At 45.6% G+C, this 19,428-nt stretch overlaps 1 protein-coding gene across 7 annotated transcripts in view; it reads left to right on the top strand.

Annotated features, from left to right (window-relative positions):
* The window catches only part of SPTLC3 (serine palmitoyltransferase long chain base subunit 3), a 203,407-nt gene that overhangs the window by 667 nt on the left and 183,312 nt on the right, over window positions 1–19,428 (top strand). For 5 of the 7 annotated variants that reach the window (XM_054822630.1, XM_054822631.1, XM_054822626.1 and 2 more), the window contains exons 2-4: window positions 1,797–1,882; window positions 3,881–4,009; window positions 6,142–6,272. The exons of 1 other annotated variant lie outside the window; for it this stretch is intronic. The gene's annotated coding sequence lies outside the window, so the exon portion shown is untranslated. The remainder of the gene's footprint in view (window positions 1–1,796; window positions 1,883–3,880; window positions 4,010–6,141; window positions 6,273–19,428) is intronic. One more of the 7 variants, XM_054822627.1, reaches the window with a different exon arrangement.

The following is a 19,428-nucleotide window of genomic DNA, read 5'->3' as shown; positions in this document are numbered from 1 at the left end:
ATTTCATAATTTTTGTTATTTAAGTATTGTGGACAGCTGCTCCCTATCTAAAACTTATTTCTAGACAAATTCTGGTAATGAACTCCTACTTAGCTGATGATCAGCTTCTAAAAATAATTGCTCTAGAATTAACGAGGCAGGGTGGGGGTTTTTGTTTAATCACACTATCTATATACTTAGGTACACCAGCCTGATCAAATCAACTCTGACAGGTTCATTTGCTGCCTCCCAATAATACTTTAGTCTGAAATCATAATCCTCAGACTGAAAAATAAAGCATCACCTTAAATCTGCAGCAAAGAGCAGCTTTGTGCCTCTTGCAGTAGATAGAGATTTGGCCCTGTATTTTGAAACATGTAAACTCTTAAATGTACCTGAAATGCAAAGGAACAGGCAGAGTAGTAGTAACTTTCCTCCCTTTGCTCAGCCTGGAAGGCAGAGAGGAATTTCTCTTTACACTCAGGAGTTTCCTGTGCTGTAAAGACTTCATTGGTCTAGTTTCTGTCTAATGAAACTGGACTATAAAAAGGTTTTTTGGTTCTTTTAGTGTGCTTTCCTTAAAGAAAAAGAATTTGCAGGCTGATCCACTTTCAAGTTCAAGCCAATGCAGGGTCCAGGCACAGGAGTACAACACGCACGTTGTTAAGCTATCTGCATTTTCATTAACAGACAAGGAAAACCATTACAGTTCTGAAACACTCTGTTTTCATGCTTTGCATAGACCACATAGCTGAAGAGAACTAGGGAGATGCCTGCGAAAAGGAGCAATTACAGTTAATCAATAATCCTCAAATGGCAGCAATTAAAATTCTGAAAAAAAAAATACTACAAAGAAAGCAGGCAAGGTAATGGCAAATCATCTATCAGCCATTCAGAGCGTTTTTTGCAGATCTCAAGTTGAAGAAAGGAAGAGTTTTTAATTAAATCATCATCCGAGGACACCATTGATCCTTCATGTTAGACAATTTAGAGTGCAAGAAACAGCTTCAAATGGCCATAACCATAAAAGATGTGTTTGTTTTCCCCCAAAATGAGCCCCGTGCCTGGCTACGTAAAAAAGATGATTCTGCTGAAACAATATGGGAGAGCTCTCTGCTTTTAAATGATCTAATTTCCATCTCCTTAGCTGAGTTAATTTAGTGCAGTAACATATGTATTTGTTTCCAAATAAAGACGTTTGTAGACAGCATTTTCTGTATAACATTGTCCCCTGCCCCAAGAAGATAAAACCAGGGAATTGTGGTTCAGCAGGGCTCGTGTCTCCATGACCCGAGGAACTTGAGCAGCTTGACTTAGGAAGCGCTTTTCCTCAGCTCCAGCCAAGACACAGATTTCATATTTAATGATTCTCAACAGGCTTTTAGAAGCTTAGCTCTGGGGGTCCCCCCGTGACCCCATGTGTCTTGAAGGGGTAGCACAGGTGGGTGCATCCTTAGAAAGATTACCTACTTTTTTCAGAAAGGATGGCTGATTTGGGGTGTTACCTTTCCAGGCTGCACAAGCGTCAGCTCCCACTCACTGATGATGATGAGGGGCTCCCAAATCACCCAGCAGCTGGCCAAGGCTGGAGGAGGTGGAGCTGGGGATGGACTCAGGGCTGCGTAATTTGTGTCCTTAGGAGACTCAAGTGGCCTCAGGTGGTGGGCTGGGGAGTCTGCAGGGTTTTCCCTGGGTGGGAGGAGTACAGCATCTTCTGGGCAGAGCCTGGTGACCTACCCATGTTGCAGGGAGCAAGCCTGAAGGGGGTAAGATTTTTGATGGGGTTTTTTGTGTGGTTCATTTACATTTTGTTTTAGCATCTTTCCGTGATGGTTTATTGGATTGGAAAGCATTAACTGCTGTGTCTGAGGCCTGAGATAACTGGAGCGGTTTGCCAGGAAATGTGAGTGTAACTTTCTGTGCGTTAAAACCAGAGAGCCTCGAGCTCTGATGGGGTTTTGTATAACTAAAGATATTGTGGTGACGATGTTCCTGTCAGGCTTGGTGCTGGAGTTATGCTGCAGAAGGCTAGTGTGAACTGGGGGTTTGCTTCAGGTGGGGGATTGGGATCTCTGTCCCTTTTCCTCCCGATCCGTTTGGAGGCAGACAGCAGGTTTGAGATCTTTCCTCTTCTTTATAAAATATCTACAGTTGTATTGAAGCTGGTGAGACTGCTCACAGGAGAGAGATTAAGTATTTATGCAAGCATTTGCAAGCTGAGGTATTTGACCTTTCTTTGCCTGATTTCCCCACCTGGATGTACAGCAGAGCAGTTAACATGACCCGCTTCTGTCGGAAGGGAAAGATACTTGCAGCGTCTATCTCTAGCCAACTTGGGGCATCAAGGATAGGTACCTTTTGGGACACATACGCCTCTCTTTCTTGTAATCTGCACCTGTGTTAGATGCCTGGGGCAGCCTGAAGGAGACATTATGAATTACCACATCTGTCCCCTTCCTCCCCAGTGACCTAAAGTCACAGATCCCAACCTGTGGCCAGGGAGCAGGTCTAGCTGTCAAGGGGCAGGCAGGGGTTACAAACCAAACATACTACCTTTGCTTTCCTTGTCCAGCTGCTAAATAGCTCCAGCAGCTCCTCCTCCAGTATCCCTTGCTCCCAGGGCTTGGAGCTACCTCAAGGTGCAGCCTTCACACCAAAATCAGCACACCTGAAACTCTCATTTGACCAGCCCAAAAGCTTTACATTTGCTATATGCACTGGGATGGGTCCAAACACTGCTTTGCTGTTCATTCTCTGCTCCTTGAAATGGAAACCTGTGAATAATTCTTTGTCTGAAAGAATAAGTTTATCCAGCGGGGAGAGGTGAGAGTGATGTTGAAGAGCAAGGTTAGTCTTGTTTTTCTGTAGTGTGTTGTGCCACTCCAGTGGAGGGTATCCACATCAGTCCTGTGACAACCAAGCAACAACCTAAACCTCAAGGTGCAATGGTGGCTATTTAATAAGGCATCATCTTGCCTCAGAATGATAGCTCTGTAATGGATATCGCATCTCAGCCAGTACTTAGTCTCCTGCAAGACATCTGAGCAAGGGCAAGCTCTGTGATAAAGCCAGCCTGGCTGGTGGTGGGGAGGTGTTGAAGAGGAGCATTCCCCAATGTGCAATCATTCCCTTTAAAGAAAAACACTCTCATCGTCCCTCAAGTACAAATTATGAAGCATTTGTTTGTGCTTCTCTGCTTCTTGTTTTGCCAGAGCACACAGCTCTTGGCATTGATAGCCTGCCTTCATCCAAAATACTAAACTTTAATCTAATTAGATGAGCTCTTTCTCCCCTTTGAGTTGCACCTGCCTAAAGCCCCATCAGACTTTGTTGCTGGCTGCCTGGAAACCCCCCTTGGGGATTTTCCAAGGCTGATGAGCAGCAAAGAGCTGGATCCAACTGATGTTGAATCCTGTATTGTGCTTGCAAGCAAGAAAACGTCTTCTCTGAAGACCATGACCAGCAGCACTTCTGAAAAAGAAGATACTCTTTCTTGTTCTTTTTTTTTTTTTTTTTAAGATTTCTGTTGGAGCCTCTCTAGTTACCAACCACTAAACGTTCCCCTGTGCTCTTTGATGTTCTCTTATTCCCACGTGTTTGCAGGGAGGAGAGCCACTTACAGACAAACTGATAGAGGGATCTATGTGACAGCTGATGTCCTCGTTTTTTGAGCTAGGTCTGACTAGCAACTAGGGGACAATTTTCTTTGTTCTCCTTTTGACCAAAAATGTGGTCCAATGTCTACATCCTGAAGAAGTAACAAGAGCAACTGGTCCTGGTTGGCTCTGAGATCCCAGAACACGTAAGCCCATGTTTAGCCTTAGAGAAACAGAATAAAATCCCTGAGATTTGGGGTTTAAAATGAGTTTAAGTGACTTGCTTGATTATTAATCACTAACAGCAGTGAAGCGGGAAGGATGCGTAATGACCAGCTATAACGTGTCTACGTACTTGGCCTTGTTGGAGGAGCTGAGTCTGGACTCAAAACTTGGAGGCAGTGGTTGTGTGGAAGGACAGATCCCAAACAGAGGTAGGTGAAGCCAAGAAAGCTCTGCTCTGTGAATCTGGTCCAGGAAATCTCTGGCGCTAACATCTTTTTGGAGTCCTTTAAATGCCAGCCTCTTAGGCCCTGAAACAGCTAACTGGAGAAAAGCAAGTGAAGACCCAGGAAGCACCAACAGCAGCAGGATGCAGAGTGTGTATGTGCATTTAACGCTTCCCAGGACTTAATCTTGCTGAGATAAAATTGAAATATGAGGGGGTTTTGTGGCTTCTAATTTAGCACTGAACAGATGTGGAACTGTTGAAAGTAAAATGCCCGTTAAAATTACTATATTTCTCTTGATTCCCCACAAGAAGATTACTTCCCTTGCAGAGTGCTTGCTTCAGAAACACAGCCAAGGAAGCAAAGCTGCTGTAATAACCAGGCTATAGCCAAGGAGTTCACGCTTGTTTCCTCAATGCAGGCAAAACAGCGTTTCGAGACCTGCCTCGTGTCTCTGCGTTCCTTCCCTTGCAGCAGTTCAGAGGCAGGCTGCTGAGGACCTGCCAAATCCATATGTAGCTACTGCTTCAGTTCATCCTTCCCTCCCTTGGGGAGGAATAGGACATTTGGCTTTAAGATCACCCAGTGTCTCTAGCTCGAATCTCCTGCAGAGAGCGAGCAAATCTCAGCACATATAAATCTCTCCCTGCTTGTGCACGTCCACATTTGCTACTCCAACACGCCGGCCCAGCTGCCCTCTGATTTCTCCAGAGAAGCTTGCAAAGACCCAAAAGGCATCAAAAGAACGAGGACTCTTTCCACTGCGTGGGGGGTTGGTTTCTATCATCTCTGGATGAAGCCTGCGATACGCTCTCAAAACACCATCAGCGATGCTCCTGGGTTTCTCCTCTTCCTTTCTGCTTCGGTGCAAAGGTTAAAGCAAGTGCCAGTTTTGCTTATAACAGGTTTAAAAAGGAGCAAAACTCAAAGGGAGCCTTGCCAGCAAGCTTTGCTTTCCCACCCAGCAGGGATGAGCCGTGTGGCAAATTGTTTGTTAAATTGAATCTCACGTTCTGCGCTCCAGCAGAAGCAAAACAAGAGGTGCCACAATTACAACTTCATTCCCTGATTACCTGCCTCAGCGTGGCAGCAATAAGCATTCACAATTTGTCGCCGCACGGCCAATTCATCTTTAAACTGAAACGGCATCTTAATTGTATCCACTAATAGTCAGCTTCAATCAAAAATCACTGTGAGTCGCTCCAGCTAGACTAGCTGGGGCTCCTAGCACTTGCTTTTGCTGGTTAAGGGACTCAGATGAGATCATTGTGGTTTTATTTATGTATATGATCAGCAGGGGGGGAAGCACTGGCAGCCATATAAACTCTGGGGCATCTTTATCACTCGATATTAAGCTGGGGAGACAGGACAGCTGGGATTTATAGTTTGGTATGTGCGGCTCCTTTTTATGGCTTTTGCATGATTTAGGCAGAGCTGGGCTTGTGGATAGCAAAACTGATGGGGGGTGGAGGGTCTTAGGTTTTAATTTTGCAGTTCCTGTTGATGACAATAGTCATAAATTTCCAGGTGATTTGTGGCGGGGCTTCAGTTTTCATTTGTTGGTGTAGAGAATGCAAATGTCAGCAAGCAGAGTAAGAGCAAACCCTTTTTCCAAGGTAAACGTTTGGGCGTGAGAGTCTGTAAAAATTGCCTGATGGATGTTAAACCTCTCCTCATTTTGTGGCTGGCTGAGATTAAACCTGCAGACTCTTAGGTTCAGCAGCTGAGCACAGAATTGAACAAATTCCCCTTCTCACAAATGGCAGGGACTTTCCTCTCGTGAGCAGTGCTGGCCCTCAGGGAGCAGCCGTCCTCCCCAGGGCACCAGGAGGGCCCCAAGCTGGGGACCCACAAGGTTGACACGGCGGAGACAAGGTAGGGCCAGCGGAGCCCGTAAAGATGAGATGAGACTTCAGCAAGGGCTTCTCTAACCTAGAGAGGGACAAAACGTCCCTCCTGTACCTGCTTTTCCACCCCATTAAATCACACTGCGGATCGATAGCAGACAAATGACTCGGTGGCCAATGGCTAGTTCATGAGATTTTTCTTTATTACCGCTTCAGCTCAAGTGCTATTGTGGAGGGAGAAGGATGAGACTAATTTAATTTCTCTCCTAGATGATAATTACCCGGGTATATAAACCCTGCTGCCAGATGTACATCTCCAAGCGTACCACTGTGAAAAACAGGGCTTTTTGGTTAAGCTTCTCCTGTCAGAGCACTTCAGCTTCCCTTGCAAACTCCTAACTGTAAGTACAGCTCAAAGGCTTCAAAATTTTTATAGCGGTGAAGAACCTAATGCAGGAATTAGAGAGAGGGTTTGCTAGAGATGTGCTGGTGACTCTAAAAACTACTGTATGGGGCTGTAAGGCGTAGAAGAAAATGGCAAGTCCTGGGGGACGCAGCAAGCTGTTTCGCAGCAGGAGGCAGGCAAAACTTGGCTCCTAATTCCTGTAGAAACCTTGATGTCCTTTCATGTCACAAATAAGGTTTCGAGATATACCGAAGGGTGTTTTTCTTGTTTCTCGGCACACTGGAAGCCTTTCCCTAGCTGCTCTGTTGACCTCTGGAAGCAGGAAAGAAAAACGTTTCCGTACCGCCCTGAAGGCTCAGGACAAGCTGCTTTGCTTTAACTCGGATGTGCAAACACCGGCGTGCGCTGCACGGCCCCTCCCCGGCTGGAGGTTCCTGCTCAAGCTCTTGCACAGCTGGGAAGTCAAAAGCGCTTCCACCAAATAAATAAAGCTGCTCTGAGATTTCCTCCTTCCTCTGTCTGCCAGCATCTCCCAAGGACAGATGATGTTTAATAGCTCTGTTCTCTGCTGTTAACTTCACTCCCCCTTTTTGCGTGTTTGTATTTGCGTGCGCTCCGTATTCCCTGTAGGAAACTCTTTTCCTTGCTCCCCTGTGTCTTGCCCCTTGTAGCTCTACTTCTTTAGCACTGAGCAGCTTTATCCTCCCTGTCTGCTTTTTCTTCTTTTCCCTATACTCATGAATTACTTCATACAGCACCCAGCTTCCCGCTGTATCTGACCTGCCCTTGGCCACAGACCTTCAGCCTGTGATTCTTGCTCCTTGCCTCCTCCAATCTGGTCTCCTGTTGCCTCCTATGCCTAAAACCCAGCCATTTATCAGCGTGTTAGTGGGAACTGCCGTGCACCAAGCCAGTGAAATGTAGTAACAGGTAGGTTTTCTGTTAGATGATTGCAAATACTCATATTGGCACAGATCCTGATTTTCCCCCGATGGCAGTGTCACTTGAGTACCCTGACATGGTATCAATAGCTTCTCCGGTCTTAGGGCATGATTTGGGCTCTGACTTAACAAAACACCCTGTTAAAGTTGATCTGAAGAGTAAATCAATCCCCTTTGTGGTTGCACTTCAGGGTGGGAGCCGGAACTGCACAACGCTGCCTTGGGAAAGTCAGGACTCCTGAGCTGCTGCCCTACGCACAGTGCACTGGTCTGGTTTGGCCTTCCCTGCTCAGAGGCAGCACCCGGCACCTTGGGGATCCAGCCTGGTTGGGGGCTGCAATAGTCCTCCCACGACTCTCGCATCCCATGCAGTGGACTGAGCGGGATTTTACTTGAGATATCCATGGGTTTGCAGACTTGAGGCTGAGGTTCAGCTGTTAGTGCTATTTCAAAGCAGATTAGATGAAGGCGCGGTGATATGTGAAAGGCAAAAGAATTCAGTCACCTTATTTGCATGTTTCTGATGCCAGACACACCAATAAACAGAAGAAATGTTGGATAAAGACCAGAGGAGCTTGCAATTAACACATTAAACAGATCTACCGACTGTAGGATCAAAAGCAGAGTAGGAAACGAAACACCCATGCAATGTGACCACGGCTCTGCATCGATGATTTGAATTACGCTAACGTTAAAGGCCCGTAGGAAGCTGATGTTGCCTTGTAAACTCCCTCTCCTTTCATGTAAACTACTTCCCACAGTCTGGCACCAAACAGATAATTTCTCTCTCCTTCTTGTCTTTTTATAACTGCATCAGCTTCAGGATCCGATTCCTGCCTTTACTGTGTGCTCGCTCGCTGCTAAACAAACTTCTGTATGCGTGCCAAGCAGTATTTTGTTGACAAAAATCACTTTGTCACCAGAATTACATGTGTGCGCCTGATGAAATGCATTTAAGTGACAGAATGCTTTTAGTCACATGAATTTACTCAGCTAAATGATATTAGGTGGATTAAACCAAGGATTTCATCAGACTCTTTCCTCTAAAGAAAGAATTTCATTGATCCTCTCCGAAGTTGGAGACACCCATGCAGTCAAATGTATTTATTTGCTAAATAAGTCTGCCAGGGCCTTAAAACTGCTGCAGCAGGACCAAAGACACAGGGGGAACTTGTACTGGGGCTTGACAAGCTCACTGATGTGCTGGGGGTCAGGACCGAAGTTTCTCTATGAGATGTAGCGCTACCTGCGACTTGGTTTTCGGATGCCACGTCTCTGCGATCATCACTGCAAGGGCTGATTTCCCCCCCCCCGCCCCATATGACTTTCACAATAGAAAATGGGTGCCTGGCAAAACCCCAATTTTTTCAGACATTGGCAGGAGTATGTCAATAAAATGCAAGAAACCAGAATAACCAAATATTGCAAATACATTGATTTTTCCACCTTTTCTTTGAGATTTTTCTATTTCATGATCAGGTCTCCTGAATGTTTTCCTAGTGCAGACTTAGCTGCTGCTCTGTGGGTAGCAATGCGACAGCAGGGAGGTGCTCTGCTCGTCTCTTCTGCAGCACTTTTAACTTTCTTTGCTCGGTGGTAGAAGAAATTGGGTTTTGGGGAAGGAAGGAAAGAAAGAAAGAAAGAAACTCTTGGGTTTTGTACCCAGAGAGGTCAGAGACTGAAAATGCTGCTTGCTTTTGTGTATGGCAATGCCTAATGATATTCTGTCATCTCTTCTGCTATCGGGAAAGCCTTGATTTCACCTCTTGGATCCTTTTACAGCTGGATGATGGGTGAAAAGGGACTCCCCCAGCATTAATCTCTACTGGGAGCTTACATGCCACTATAATAATTAATAATAATGACCCAAATTATTATTCCTAGTGTGTCTTTGGCAGTGTTCAGATGAGGCTTTGAAAGCTTTTTACGCAGAGGGATAAGAACCGATCCCCTGTTCATCCTCGTACAGCCCAAGTCTGTCTCACGCCAGCGTAAGGCAGTTGATTTGAAGCGTTACTTTGCTTTTTCCCCAGGGCACCAAGTTCAGAGAAATTGAGGCACGAGGGTTATGTGCCCGTAATTCCTCACATGGCTGCAGAGCTAGGGCAAAACCACCCGTGAATTCATCCAGGCAATTATGCCTCTTGCTTAAATACGCTCGGAATAAAGTGCATTAGATTCTGACTTGTGGCTCGCTGCTGCCAGCTCTAACGAGGTGTTCTTTTTCTAATTGCTTTTGTTTGGTGTTTCGGATTAGGATTTTTATGCAATTCCCTTTGGGTTCTTGGTGTGGCTCTTCACAGGGACCCCGCTTCCATGCCTGGACTCCTGTGCATTTCCCCCATGTCCTTCCATCTGGGACACACGCAGGGGCTTCGCCCCGTCTCTCTTCTCCACAGTGGCAGGGCAGGGGATGCACCATGGCCAAGGGGTGCACAAGAAATTAATGCTGCGTGCGTTAACTCTTCCCTGTCTGACCTGCAAGTCAGTGTTTTTATAATTAAAACATGGAAAATGCCAATAGGTATGTTTGTGAAGTAAAAAACCCACTACTTTTAAATCTACTCTTAAGTAATGACAAATATATATATGGTGTCAGAGCTGGTGCTGCTTTCTGTTAGGGTGAGTTTTCCTTTTGCCAACTGATTTATCTGTGAAATAAACAACTAGTGTTGAAATTAAAGCACGTTAATATAGCTGATTTGTAAATAAAAAGGAGAGTTAGCCAGACAGAGTGGAAACATAAATAGAGACCAAATGTTATAATATGATGAGAGACGCTGCTCCTGTTTAGAAAAAGACTATCATCCCCCTGCATGCTCCTGGTAACGGAGCGGTAGGCACATCGGCTGGTGGTATGGCAAAAATGTTCTTGCCTAATATTGCAAATGTTAAGCTAAATTTGTTATCTGGATACTCATCAATTATAAAAAGCATTTTGAAGGTCCACAGCAATTACCCATTTGAAGGGTTTTCCTGGCAACGTTTCTCAGAAAAGTTTATTTTGTCAAACAGTGCTGCAAATCTCCTGCCAAGCCCTGGGAGGGGGGGAGAGAGGAGTCAAAACCTCTATCGCTTCACCTGAAAAATATCCAAATGTGTGGAGGTGGTCTGAGGCTTGAATAACTCTCAATACAGAAACGGAGAGGTTACGGTCACAGTCACGTAATTTAAGAGACATGGCTGAGCGGCGCTGCTCCCCTATAAGAAGAGCTTGTGGATAGATATTAAGATAGAGATTATTCAGTACGATGCACTTGAGCTGCGCGGGGAAGAATTAATTGACACCTAGATGTATTGGGGGTAGGGACGGTGACAACATATGATAAATGAAACACGCAGCAGTGAGAACAGATGTATGCTGGAAGGACAGCATGATAAATGTGCATCTTGATATTTACAGTGCCTGAGAAAACACTCCCGATCTGATACAGGTTCAGTAACTACAGTCATGTTTGAGTACGGCGGTGACTTGATTGATTTAATTAGCTCTCATTAATGGCATTGAAGATAGTTCAACAACAAGCAACGGAGAGTCTCGCTGAAGTGTTGAATGTTAATTGCTTGATGATTTGTGTTACGGGACAGCTCTTTTGCATAAGTACAAATTAGATGGTGAGTTGTTTGGAAACACGGAAGTCTATCCTTGCTGGGATAGACGAGACTGCCCGGGCTGGCTGCGTTGTGCGCCTTCCCCGGGCCAGCGTGGGTTCTCTGTGCCCCACGAAGGTTGACACCCTCTAAGAAGGAAGGCTCTGGCCACAGCCCTCAGGGCTCCTTCCCCTGTCACCCCCCTCCCCACTCACATGAATAGAAGGGACCTTGCAAATCAGTATCCTCATTAAAGCTTGTAAATTATTTTCATCTACATTGACTCTGAAGAGTGAGCGAGCTGGCCCAGGGAAAATTAAAATTGTCCCTATGGCTAAATCTACCCCAAAAATATTTTTTTAAACCTTTCTCATAATAGCATTTTTAAATTCAATTTGGTGCTCTCAAGCTAGCTGCAAAATGACAAAGTTTGGTCCAACAAGCAAATTTCCTTCCCGCATTTTTTATTTCTTATAAGAAGTAACTAAACTTGATGTTGCCTGCCTTAGATGGGAGCTACCTGCGTCTACCCTGGACTTCACTGCTGTTTGTAGCTCTCCATGTCTGACCTGGCATTCTCCATGCCCAAAATCTGCCTCGGGCTGAGCTCCATGGAGACGTCCTCGCTGTCTCAAGGAACAAGATAAGGGCGAGGGAGCATAGTCCTTCTGTGTAGTAAAGCGGTTGTAAGAGGTATTTATTTTCCCTCCTCCCAGATGAGGAGGAGGAAGAAGCAGGGTGAGGGTGAACGCAGAAGATGGAAACGTGAGATGGCCCAGAGGGACAGCACTGCTGTGGCTGGACACAGGGAGCAGCAGGAGCTGTATGGCATTGCCTTATCCTGCTGCACCTGCAAGGGAAAAGCTGGGGCAGAGGATGGAGATGGTGGCATGTCCTTGCTGGGATGTAATCACCAAGGGGGAGTGTAATTAAAAACTATTGGGTTTGAGTGGTTTAAGCCTATAGAGGCCAGGTGTAATTCTGGCACCGAGTTTCTTTTGAAAACTTTGCTTTGGTAACCTTAGTACTGTTCATACTGAATTATTTGTGGGTGTTGTTCATATGCTGCTAACAAAAACCACGACAGGAGCCCACCCCAGTGGGGTGATTCCTGTGCAAGGTACATGCAGATGACCGCAACGTGGAGCAAGTGCTTGTGGAGATGGTAAGTTTGTCTTTTAAAGGAGGGATAGGGCTTCATTCTGGTCTTCAGGATGGTTTAAAAGAATAGAAATTAATGGATCTGTCCTACGTTTGCCATTTCTATGTGAAAAGCAATATTCTGCCTCTGTGCATGTGTATAGGAGGTATGTCACCACACCTCTGTCTTTCTTCAAAAGCCGTAATGCTTGACAGCACTGCAGGCAGATCTAATTTTACAAGTGAGAGGCTGCCTTTGCCCCCAGTTCTGCCAGCCATGGACTGCAAGACCTCTGTCCAAGGGTCAGTCCCTCAATCTGCCTTGCTGCAAGCTGGAGGAGAGCAGAAAGCTGTGCCTGCCTCTGCCAGCGCTCTCCGACTGCAGAGGCACTGTGTGATGGTCCTTTCTCAAAGGCCAGAAAGGACCCAAAAATACCTTGCAGAGATAGGGATTCAATCCCAGCTGTGAGCACATTGGCTGAATATTGCAAGGACAGAAATGCGCAGGCTGGTTGGACCTGTCCTTCGTGACTGGATGGAGCCAAGAGATGCTGTAGGTTGGATTTCTGTGCTGAGTGAGGTCTTCCCTCTTGGAAGCATTTTAAGATACCATCCTCCTCAACCGAGGTTTCAAGTGGTCCAGCCTTGGGGTGCTTTGGTTCACCAGCTGGGCTCGGTGTCCTTCTCCCGCATCAGATGCGCTTGGAGTTCTCTTCACCCACACCAGCCTCTGCCCTCCACAGGACAGTAGGAAATCCGATGTGGTTACTTGCCACTGACTGCAAGGCAGCATCGTACACGTGTAGTGGGAATGATCCGTGTGGAAAAATTAACTGTACAGCTGTCCTGACTGATGAAGGGTGCTTTAGAAATGAAAAGCAGTGTTTAGGAGCCGGGTTGGCAGTGTCCAGGCAAAGCAGGTCCCTGTGAACAGCGTGTGACACTGGAGGACCCTAGGCGAAATGCAAGCTGTGCTTCTCAAAACAACCACTTTTCCCCACCTTTCCCCCCCCCCCCACTTTTTTTACTCACTTGACACTGTGCTCAGAGATGGTGGGAGAAGTGGGGCATGTGTACTGGTGTGCACTCTGCACGCTTTTGGCAAGACAGGGCTTTCTGAACTGGAGGTTGCATCATATTCAAGTCTTTCCTCTTCTGTGCTTTTGACCTTGCAATTTTCTACAGATATCATGGGAAGTATTTCCACACTGTAAGACAGAGGCTTCTGTAGTCGCTTTGTCCAAGTTGTTATTAGGGCAAAGCCAGGAAACCTGGGCTATGGTGACGGAAAAGATGCATGCTGGTGAGGAGCATTTTGGCATGGTGCCTCTCCAGACCCAAAGGGACGATGCCTGAGAGAAATCAGGTTCTCCATTTACAGATGCGGTGTGGAGTAGTTGCATCTTCTGTAAGTTATACCTCTGATTACACAGGTCGCTGAACTTCATTTAACCTGTAGCTTTGGCAACATGATGGCATTAAGAGAGGGCTGAGAAAAGAGTTTCTCTCCTTAAAGAAATTCATAGATGTTGACCTTCTGTTTTGCCCTGAAGGCAAACAAAGATGAGTGATGAGTTTTTGCAGAGGCAAAACCCACTGTTTTCAATTTATTGTAGCTTTTTTACTCCAACAGGTTGTTTTGATATTAAGATTAAAATGACTCCAATAATATAAATCCCACAATTGTTTCCCAGAGATTATTTCTGTTGAGTGCATTTTTTCAGAGGAGAAATCCACATGACCGGAAAACTTCCCGCTAGAGCCCATGAGGTTATCTGTGTTGGGAAGGACAGTAAGGCCCCACGCTGTCTCATGGCACGTTGATCCCCGTGGCTGCCCTTACAGCGTGGCTCGGCGGCGTTCCTATGTAGCCACGAGTTCAGGTCGGCTGAGGCTTGGGACAGTGAGGACAATGACCAGCAGGAACTAGGAATCGCTCCCCTTTTACTATTTCAAAGACTAAAGGCTCGGGTGTTGTTACGAGGTTTTTTTGTATGTTTTTACCAATGTGCCTTTTCTTGTGCAAAACAACTGGATTTCTGCACAAAATCCACTCTGGGAAAAAAACCAAGAGCTTTATGAGTAACACCACTGAGTTTCCTGAGGTGTAACCCTTTCTCAAACAATTCTTTTCTAAAATACCATCCCTCGGTTTATAGATTTTATGAGGAGATAAAGGGCTGCAGATGACTGCTTTATACACTGTGCCCTTTCTACACACAACATGAATGCTGTGCTTTTCCTGAAATTGTCTCCAGCCCTGTTCAAATTCTATGGCGAGCTTGTTTTAATAATAACTTGTCTAAAGAAACAAATTTCATTATCTAAGAACAAAAGGGACCCTGGCTTTTAAAATATACAACCTGCCCATATGACACACATATGCCCTCTTTGAGCAGGAAGGGTATGAATCCTGTAGCTCCTGGCTTGAAGATGTTTGAGAAAGACCTTGGCCTTTAATGCTGTTCAAATACTGGTATTAAAAGCCCTCCCTCGATGTTCCCAGCTTAGCAAAATTCTTTGTTACTGTTGTGGAGGAGGTGTTGCTCATCACTTTGTCAGCTGTATCTGGGGAGTTATTAGCGGTTTTCATTAAAGCAGAATTTAGGATAAGCAAGTTGCAGTGGTCCAAGAGAAAATATCAAACAGAGGTTGTTTGCGAGCTGATATCGTATTTTTTTGTTTGGATAGCTGCAATAACTTCATTTCTGAAAGAAGTGTGTTGTAACTTGATAGAAACTCAATGCACAAACTAGCATGGGTGCATGGTGCTTTTTGACTGAATTAGTAAAGTCCTTCAGTTGTCCACAGATGAATCCTATAAAAGAAGTCTGTCTCAGTAAAAACCCTTAATTTCCACTGTTATGCAGGAAAACGTCAGGGGACCAAAGGCATATATATTTGCCTTGGCCTGCTCTCTACTATAAATAGGAAGGTTGTACCTGCAGCATGCTCCGTCCTTCAAAAGGTGTTGAGACTTTCTCTCCCTTTGGAGAAAGAAGGTAACTGGCGTTGCGAATGAAGGTGACTTCTTCCAGGCTGTCACTCACCTAGTGCTGAGGCTCCCCAGCCTGTTTTTCCTCTGCTTTTTGTGGGATAATAAAAATACAAAATCCAGACTTTTCACTAAACTAGCTCTTGGTTTGATATTTGTGATTCTAGTTACAGTGAGGACTTTGCCTTGCAAGTTTGCCTGGATTTTTTTCTAACACTCTTACTTGGACACATGTATTTGGGTTTTGTTTTGTGGGTTTGGGTTTTTTGTTTTTTTTTTTTTCTCAAGTTCCTAAATTTAGATGAAGATGATAATGTGCTTTCACCATTTCCCATGTGAATGGGTTCCTAACAGCTTTACAGAATTAATAATAGCTGAGCGCGGAGGCATACGCTCAGAGCAGCACAGGGGGAGACCAATTGAGAGCGAAGAAAAGCTAAGAGCTGCAATTCTGCAAAATAGGTTCTCCCTTTGCATTGGACCCAATCTTCTTGGGGCAAAGCTTTTTGCTTGCTACGGACACAAATCTCAGCTAATTCTTGCTGCTGCGCTACCAATTTTATTACAGCGGCAGTACTGATGGAATTGCTCAGCAGTAGGGCGCGTGGCTTCCCACCAGCGTCTCAGCTCTAGCCACCAAATACACTTTCCCCTTCCTCCTACCGAGCCTTGAGCCACTTTACAAGGGTCTAAAAAAAACTTGTGCGGTGCTGAGCTTTAACAGCACCAAGGCTGCTGCACCCACCCAGTCTTTCCCTTGTACAAGCAAGAGCTGTTTGTGACTGTGGAGGAAGGGCAATGAATTTTAGTCCATCTTTCCCAGTTTTAGCATTTATCCCAGAGTTTTAGGAATGACTACAGTTATTCAGCTGTCCGTAGCATGTTGCGTGATGCCCTGGTGTCAAGCAACTGAACCTGCTGTGGTTCGGTGGTCTTGCTCCAGAGAACGTCTCGGCTTTAACTGCAGCTCATTAATTGGTTTGGGGGATAAAATATTGCACCAGACTTATTCCACAGCTCCTGAGAAACTTAGAGTTGGGTGCTTTTTACTAAACCTTATTGCAGTTCCCCCTCTACATAGCTCAGAGCTGCTTGGCCCCTGGTTAAGTCTTGTCAGCAAATTGCTCGATCAATGAGAAAAGTGGTTGGTATCAGGGATGCTGACAGGTAAAGGCATCACGCTGTCATCCAATTTTTGACTAAGGAAAGACCCTTGCTAGGAGAGCTCTCTGAGAGCACTTAGACGCTCATTGCCCACTGTCAAGAAGCTGGCCTCCAGATTAAGGAGGTGACAAAAAGCCAATTGAAAATCACGGCAGGGCCCCCTGTGGCGGGGAAGTTGGATGGCATTTGCTCTGGGCAGCGGCGCTTTGCCTTCAGCGAACGAGAGGGGAAAAGGCGTTTGCTCTTGCCTTCACCGCGGGCTGTTTCTGAGCATGGCAAAGCTCATAGTCTGTCATAATTAATGTATCGTTAACTTGTCATTACTCTGGTCATCTAAATGTCGGTGCTTCTACCCTCTCTGAGCTTTTCCATTTAGAGAAGCCTGGAAAATGCGAAAATGAAACTTAGAGATGGATTACAGTAAAAATCTCAAGTCTAGGAGGAAGCTGGGAGTTCTAAGGAGCTGAGGTCTGTGTAGAGATGGAGGGTTGGCCGTTCTCCCTAGGGAAACGTACACTCAGATCTGCTTCAAAAGTGGCAAACAGGATGTCTTAATGTTGGTTGGCACTCAGTAATTCCTGTCCTCGCTAAACATACCATGGCTTCATAAGGCAGATGGTTGTTCACAGGTCACGTGGCAAAATGAGGAGGCAGAGGAGAGGAGAGGACTCCATCCGACCTGGCAGAGAAAGCAAAGCGATTCAATGCCAGGGTGTGCAAAGGAAGCCCAAACATTCTGCAGGGGCCTGCGAAAGCTTGGCTGTTGGGATCAGGCAACACGCAGCTTCGGCTCTGCTTGTTTATAGAGGCAGCAGCAAGAAGCATGTGAATTCTGCATGCTTCGGTGGCCGGCGTAATTGAAATCTGTGATAAAATATAAATTAACAGAGGGAAAGTATTCCTTCTTGTTCCATCTGAGGTGTTTGCTTCAATTTTGTTATCCAAGATGATTGTGAAGAGCGGTCTTGTCGCTTGATTGTCCCTCTCTAAGACCAAGCGAGGGTTGAGAGCTCTGTAGCCCAAATGCTGATAAAAAGAAACCCCTGATGTCGTGGGGCCAGAACAAGGAGGATGGTTTTAATAATTCATGTATATATGCATATATTTTTAAGAAACCGGTGATAATTGTTTTCACAGAACGTGCAAAATTGCTCCAACAAATGGCATACAGTGGCTGCCTGGTTTTCCTTATAATTGAGGAGCCCGATGCTCTTAACGGGACAGATAAGTGGGAGGCCCTGATTCGACAGCACAGTTATGAATCCCAGGGTGTGAGAAGTTCCCATGAAGCCACAAAGAGGATGTTCCCTTGACTGCAGAGGGATATAGTTAAGTGCTTTTCTGGAGAGAGGCCATCAGGAGTCAGATGTAAGGACTCACAGAAGCAAAGCTATTAGAGCAGTAAAGCTGCTTAACTAATGGTCTTACAGAATGGGATCCTAATTTCATGAATAAAGATAAGAACGGGGAGCAGGATGCTTGCAGCCAAAGGAACAGGGCTCTGCGTGTTTCTCAGCAGAGACGCAGGCCCAGGGTGACAGCACAGTTTTTCTGTAATTAATTTTTTTTTTTTTAAGCTTGCTACATGTCTTAATCTTACGGGATAAAACTGTCTTGCTCAGCTCACTGCTGACAGGTTCTCCAGGAGAGGTGAGAATTAAGCCTGTCCCAGGTTATTTACTGGAACAACAGAAATTTGTATTCTGTTATTCCAGCAGTTGTTGTCTTGTTATAAGGCTGGGAGAGGCTGCGAGCAACATTCAGGAAACAGGCTCTAAAGAGGACTGTCTAATTTTATTGGTCCCATTTGAAAAATTACATTCCCTCATCTCCTCCAAAAAAGAGCTGTGATCTCCATCTTCTCCCACTCGTCATTTGCAATATAGCCAGCTTTGTACAGCACATAATCACAATACTGGAGCAATAATATTTCATCCGGGCTTGCAAGGGGCCTTCGGCTCCCTAGAAAAGCAAGGGAACACCAGTCAGAGTTTTTCCACCTTCAGCAACGCACAAGGCACGGCTACGTGGGCTCTCTGGGGCTCAGGGGATTTCAGCCCATCTGCTGAAATAAAGGGACTTCTGAGGATGACTTTTTTTTTTTTTTTTAACCCCAGAGGCTGGAAGAAATGGCATCCACAGGTAGTTATCCCTAGGGGGTGGTGGAGAGGGAGAAAGCTGAAAAATAGACAGGCATGTGTGTCACTAAATTAATGTACCTGCTCTGCTGTGGGATGGTCACATCAGTGTCACTGCTGTCATCTGGCACCACTGCGGGCATTAAGTGAGAATGAGTCTGTCACACTTCATTTACCAGCATTTGACGATGGATTTGGTGAAATCATTGCCTGGGATGACAGACTCTTCTCTCATACTGATGACACAGGAACAGGTGATGGGTGGTGATGGCATTGGTGTGGCTGTTCAAAGGGGGCAGCTGTAATCCCTGGGGGAGAAGCAGAGCTGGGCAGGGCTCCTGGCCACAGTCAGAGAGGGCTATGGAGTCTGCAAGCTGCTACAGCAGCTCGGTACAATGCATGGGTATTCCCCTGTGGGGATAAACTTCAGTTACCAAAGGTCTGGTTCGAGATGAGCGGAGAGAAGCCCAGAGCCCCAGCAGTGCATCTTAGGGGCTTCATGTTAACTTCCTAACTCGTGGATGGACCTCACTGCTTCCAGGGAGGAAGCACAGGCTTTAAAATAGAGCGATACCTAGCATCCAGAGGAGGTGTAAATAACGTGTGCTGTGAGAACCTGGCAGATAGGATCTGACCCTGCAAAATCACAAAGTGTGTAAAGAGGCATGGGGAAGCTGCGGGCCATCTATTCCTTTCATGGGAACTTTCCACGTGTACACTGGTATGAGCTGTCTCTTGCTTTCCATAATGACACTGCTTCCTAATCTAACATCAAACTTCAGGTAGCCTGTAGCCCTTGGAAACGCAGTGATTCAGTGGGGTTGGGCCAAACAACTGGATTTTGATGCATTTGGATTCCTGGCTTCCCCAGAAATCAATGTTAAATGTACCCTTTGGCATTTGAAATACTTTTAAAATCTGGCCCTAAATGTATTTGTCCTGCAGGAAGTGTCTGAGTTGCAATCAAAACATGGAATTTATGAGAAAATCTGTCCTGTGGCAAAGCATTAAATGCTACTCACCCTGAAATTAATAGCAGATGCAACGCTGGTTATACTGCAGAGAGAACTGGGAAAAAATACACATTAAGGTTTTTGTTGGGGTTTTGGGTTTTTTCCCCTAAATAAAATAGGTAAGTATCCCAATCTTCATAGGCAGTCTTTCTGGACTATGTTGCCAATA

Source organism: Grus americana, chromosome 3 (genome assembly GCF_028858705.1).
Source record: "Grus americana isolate bGruAme1 chromosome 3, bGruAme1.mat, whole genome shotgun sequence".
Classification (NCBI taxonomy): domain Eukaryota; kingdom Metazoa; phylum Chordata; class Aves; order Gruiformes; family Gruidae; genus Grus; species Grus americana.
The sequence above is the reverse complement of the archived record's forward strand: the minus strand, read 5'-3'. Positions and strand labels throughout refer to the sequence as shown.